The sequence below is a fragment of the Littorina saxatilis genome, unplaced genomic scaffold (genome assembly GCF_037325665.1).
Source record: "Littorina saxatilis isolate snail1 unplaced genomic scaffold, US_GU_Lsax_2.0 scaffold_2514, whole genome shotgun sequence".
Classification (NCBI taxonomy): Eukaryota; Metazoa; Mollusca; class Gastropoda; order Littorinimorpha; family Littorinidae; genus Littorina; species Littorina saxatilis.
Genome location: NW_027128713.1, coordinates 1 through 6,173, shown reverse-complemented (window position 1 = coordinate 6,173; position 6,173 = coordinate 1).

The window sequence follows — 6,173 nt, the reverse complement described above, 5'->3', positions numbered from 1 at the left end:
CAGGTGCTGAATTGAACTAATAGTAATACCGACGAAGCCATTTTGGATTTGTGTTACGCCTATGGATTAAAAGTTGAATTAATCCAGTGTCGCGGGGGAAACCGATAGGTTCAACTCAAGATAGGGACTAAGATGATGCCCATAGTTGCACTGTTTGCATGTTCAGTATTCTATCCGTCCATCCATCCATCCATCCATCAATCTATCCATCCGTCCGTCCATCCATCCATCCATCCATTTAAACAATCTGTCAATTGATGAATAAAAAACATGCCAACAGCAATTCCAAAATGTTCAAACAAACGACATTCTAGTTCTTTCTGTGATGTTGGAACGACAGCTTTCCTACACACTGAACCACGCAGGTTGTAGTTGCCCTAACTCTCCTAAAGGCCATGTTTCTTTCAGTGGCCTACCATTAGTGTTATGGGCAGGAGATGACTTCCTAAAATAGACATAATGCGGATAAGTACCAGTAGACCATTTCGCAACAAGACGTTAGCTGAGGTAGAGGAGATTTAATAATAGATGCCAATTTGGGATTGATTATGGCGTCCCAGTCTCTCTGAGATACTAAGCTCTACCCTGTCTCTGTCTGACTCTGTCTCAATCGTTGTCGCTCTCTCTGTCTCTGTCTGTCTCTCTGTCTGTCTGACTGTCTCTCTCTCTCACTTTCTTTCTCTCTCCAAGTGGATGATAATTCCGGGTACGGGTTTTGTACCGTACCTTGGTCGCGCGTGATATCATGTAATATGGCATATAATCTATATATATATACGACTTGTGTCTGTCTGTGTCTGTCTGTGTGTGTGTGTGTGTGTGTGTGTGTGTGTGTGTGTGTGTGTGTGTGTGTGTGTGTGTGTGTGTGTGTGTGTGTGTGTGTGTGTGTGTGTGTCCGCGATGCACGGCCAAGGTTCTCGGTGGATCTTTTTCAAATTTGGAGACCGTATTCAGCTACACCCCGGACACAACCTCATCGATGAGATATTTCAACACGTGCTCTCAGCGCGCAGCGCTGAACCGATTTTGGTTTTTCTCTGGATCCATTCCCAGTAACTCTTCCTTACCTTCTCCAGTGTTTTCAGCCGCGTTTATCTCCCTTCCTCCGTGCGGTGCGCCGGCAAAGCCGGCGTACACCCTGCATAGCCGGGTCCCCGGCTCGACTTCTTTCTGTAGCAGCGGGTATTCATCTAGTTATATATATATATAAATTAAATTTTTGTATTCGTATTCTCTCTCTCTCTCTCTCTCTCTCTCTCTCTCTCTCTCTCTCTCTCTCTCTCTCTCTCTCTCTCTCTCTCTCTCTCTCTCTCTCTGTCTGTCTGTCTCTCTCTCTGTCTCTCTCTCTCTCTCTCTCTCTCTCTCTCTCTCTCTCTCTCTCTCTCTCTCTCTCTCTCTCTCTCTGTTCTAGTCTAGATATGCACATATTAAATGGGGCTTGTGATGGTGATAGAAACGGTCGTCTCACGTACATAACATCAAACGGCAGCAGCGTGATTGATTATTTTATTGTATCTTGTTCTTTGGCTTCTTTGGTTGACAAAATGTGTGTTCTTGACCGAATTGATTCGAAGCACATGCCTGTTTCCTGTACTATAAAACATGCATTACAGCAAGACACAAGGCAAAATATAGATAGCTGCTCCTTTGTGTACAAAATGAAATGGTCAGAAGAAAAACAGGCTAGTTTTATGAATAAGCTGAATCAGCCTGAAAGTCTTGCTGGGATTGAAAAAGCCTCTAACTTGATTGATGTTAGTATTGATGAAGCAGTAAGTACATTTACATCTGTGCTTAATTCAGTCGCAGAGTGCCTTGTCGTCAGACATAACCCCCAGAAAAGTAATAGCACTGGTAGTGCCTGGTTTGATAAGGAATGCGAGGATAAAATAAGGGATACCAGAAGGTCTCTACGCCAATCCAGAAGCACGCTTTGCCCCTCAGACAGAGAATCCTATTGTGAAACTCGAAAGGTTTATAAGAAATTGCTTGACGAGAAAGAAAAACAGTATAAGCAGAAATGCAGAGAAGAATTAGAAAGCTGTTTTAATGATTCCCAAAATTTTTGGAAAAACGTAAAACGGTTTTCTAGAAAAAGTGCATTGAGGAGCGATATTACAAATGATCAGTGGCTGGAGCACTTTAAGAATGTGTTCAATGCAAATAATGTTGCGCATGTAAATGAAAGTGAAGAGCCTACCTGTCATAGTGAGTCTCATGAAGGAAAAACCACTCCGGCAAATGAAACTTTGAACTCTGGCATAACCCTCCAAGAGGTTAAGGCAGCTATCGATCATTTAAAAACCAATAAAGCTGCTGGACCCGATGGAGTCATACCAGAAGTCTTCAAATGTGCACATGCTCATATTATTCCTTTTTTGGTCCAACTGTTTAATGCTATTTTTTCCTCTGGAGTTTACCCTGAAGCGTGGACTGAAGCCATAATCCACCCCTTACATAAAAAGGGCGATGTACATACACCAGATAATTATAGAGGTATATCTTTGTTAAACATCTGTGGAAAGTTGTATAGTTTCATTATTAATAAGCGTTTATCGAGTTGGGTAGAAGAGCAAAATTTACTCGGTGATATACAAGCAGGGTTTCGGAAAGATCACCGCACCGTTGATCACATATTTACTTTGTTCAGTATGATTCAGAGGCATTTGCTGAGAAAAAAAAAGTTGTACGTTGCTTTTATTGATTTTCGAAAAGCCTTTGATTTAATTTCCCACTGTAAGCTCTGGCCTATTTTGCGCGGATCAGGAGTTGAAGGCAAGATGTTACAAGCCATCCAAGGCATGTACAGAAGAGTTAAAGGCCGAGTAAGATATGGGTGTAAACTGACCGACGCCTTTTTTTGTCACAAAGGCCTCAAGCAGGGGGAAATAACCAGCCCGCTTCTTTTTTCCCTGTTTATTAATGATCTGGCGTCGGAAATTATTTGTAAGGGTAAACATGGAATACAGATGGTGCCTGACTTACTTGAACTATTCATTTTGCTTTTCGCTGATGATATTGTTTTATTATCTGATACCGTGATTGGATTACAAAACCAACTGAATATCCTTGCCCACAAAGCTAATGACATGGATTTAGAGGTTAACCTGGAAAAATCAAACATAATTATTTTTAGAAACGGGGGATACATTTCTCAGAACGAGAAATGGTTTTTCAACGGCGTCAAGATGAAGATAGTAAGCTCTTATAAGTATTTAGGACTTGTTTTCACTACCCGCATGACCTTTTCAAATGCTCTTAATGATATGGCATCCAGGGCTAAGAAAGGTGTTTTTGAGTTATTAAGAACATTATGGAGACTCGGTGATTTCTCCCCAAACCTGTTTTTGAAACTATGTGATGCTCAGATACAGCCTATCCTGTTATATGGTTCAGAAATTTGGGGTCTTTACCCACAAACACAGATAGAGAAGATCCACACATTTGCGCTTAAAAAGATTTTAAACGTGGCGCCAAGAACACCAAACGACATAGCATATGCTGAAACTGGTCGCTATCCGTTGTACATTTTTTCTCATGTTGCATGTATAAAATATTGGTTACGCCTAGTCAAGATGAATGATTCCAGACTCCCTAAAAAAGCTTATAATATGCAGTTGTATTTGCACAAGCAAGGCAAGTTTTGTTGGTCATCCCAAGTAAGATTAACTTTGTATAAATTTGGTTTCGGATTTGTGTGGGAAAACCAAGGTGTATCTTAGATGTTAAGTCATGGATGGTAGAAAATAAGTTAAAACTAAATGATGATAAGACAGAGGCACTTCTGTGCATGAAAAAGTCCACTAAGTTCCCAAATTCTCAACCTTCGTCTGTCCAAGTAGGCAATATCGACATCTCTTTCTCTTCTTCAGCTAGAAACCTCGGCTTCACCATCTCCTCAGACATGACACTCAACAAGCACATCTCCAACATCTGTAGGTCCGCATACTTTGAACTCCGCAAGATCGCAACCATCCGCCATACTCTGTCCGTTCAAACTACAAACACTCTAGTCTGCTCTCTTGTTCTTTCTAAACTTGACTACTGTAACTCTCTTCTCTCTGGCTGTCCACTCTACCTCCTGCACAAACTACAGAAAGTTCAAAATTCTGCAGCACGCCTGATCCTCAAAGCACGAAAAAAAGATCATGTCACACCACTTCGCCGCACACTCCACTGGTTACCCATCCAAGCCCGCATTGAATACAAACTGTCCACTCTCTGCTTTCACTTCTTCTCTGCCTCGTCTCCTGCTTATTTCTCTGAACTTCTCACTGTATACACTCCTGCTAGACAACTCCGCTCCTCTTCTGATAGCCGCACCCTAGTCATCCCACACACAAAATCAAAAGCATATGGACAACGCACTTTTGCATTTTGCGCATCTACTCAATGGAACTCTCTCCCCTCTCACATTCGCCACTCTCAGTCAGTACAGTCATTCAAGCGAGCACTCAAAACTCACCTCTTCCAGAAACACAACTCCTAAAGTCGCAACATTTTGCCATCCTGTTCTGTAACGGTTCCATCTCTATTCAGCTTGTTATTTTTGTCTTTTGTTTTAAATTATTATAAATATAATTTTTCACTGCAGTAGTCCTTTAACTTTAACCCTTAGCTGTAGGCTAGATATGCACAAGTCATGTCGGTGCCACATAATGCTGACACACATGTTCCTGTGCATAGTTTATGGATAACGTGTAGTTGGGAAGTTAAGAGTAGAAATAATTAGTATTTAGTGTAGGAGGAGGGTTGGGGTGGGTAGGGAGGGGGTGGGTATGGTTTACTTTGAGCAGGTCGGTTTCAGTTTTAATAAACAATTTTAGAGAATTGTGTATCTTATATTTGAGTCTTTCGTGTTTTAGACATTGATGCATTTAATAGTTTTAACGAGTTGCCTTTTGTTTTATCATTCTGGTGTTTATCTAGCTGTGCTGTGTATCTTATAAGAAGTTCTTAAAAGTTCGAAGTTATTTTAGCATATAGGTTTGTTTGGTTTTTTTTATGGTCTTAACAGTTAAACATGTATTTCGTTATCATCAAGATTCATGCTTTGTTAGCACTAAGCAGTTGTTTTAATCAGTCTGGTTTTCTCTTGTTTTCATCTTATGAACATTCTAAATGTTAGACTAGCTTATTGTCTTGTACAGAATAACAACTGTGTGAATGGTGCTATACTGAATGAAAGAGTGTGACATGAAGTTCTTGTACATCATTGTAAAGAGTGTGAATGACGTTTTAGTTTAGATGTCAAGCGCTTAGAGCAAGCCTTTTTAACGAAAGTTTTTGATTTAGCGCTATATAAATGTTCTTCTTATTATTATTATTATTATTTATTGAAATGTTTTAGACAGAGGTTAATAGATTGTAATATTCAAAATTGGCAAGAGCGCATTAATACCAGCGCAAGGTTTGAGGTTTACCGCGTATTTAAGTTATCTGTTTGCATGGAAACGTATTTTACTTTTGTCAAAAATAAGCATATAAGAGATGTACTCATTAGGTTCAGAGCGGGCGTGTCCGAATTACGCTCACATAAATTGAGATACTCCCCACATACCCTACAGGACTTGTTTTGCCCATTCTGCAAAAAAGCACCTGAGGATGAAATGCACATTTTATTTCACTGTGATGCATTGAACGATCTTCGCTGCCAATACTTACCCTTTAAATACACATCATATCTTTGTTTGGTTTCCTTTCAGTTGATAATGCAAAACAAGAAGGGTCTCCATGATTTAGGCAGATTTATTTATTATGTTAACAAACGCCGTGATTTACTTCCTAAGGTGTAACAGAATGATTTATTTTGCTTCATGTCTCTCTGTTTTGCTGATGTGGTTGAGTGCATTGTGTAGCTGCTGGTTTTTAAACAACTATGTCCTTTGATGTATGTTGTAGTTGAGGATGTATTTGATGAGGCACCAGCCATCCCCTGTACATACCCATACATGTATGTATGTGCGCGTGTGTGTGTGTGTGTGTGTGTTTGTGTGTGTGTGTGTGTGTGTGTGTGTGTGTGTGTGTGTGTGTGTGTGTGTGTGAGAAGGAGTGAAAGCCAGAATGTTTGTGAGTATGTGTGTGAGAGTGGGAGAGAGAGAGAGAGAGAGAGAGAGAGAGAGAGAGAGAGAGAGAGAGAGAGAGAGAGAGAGAGAGAGAGAGAGAGATAGATA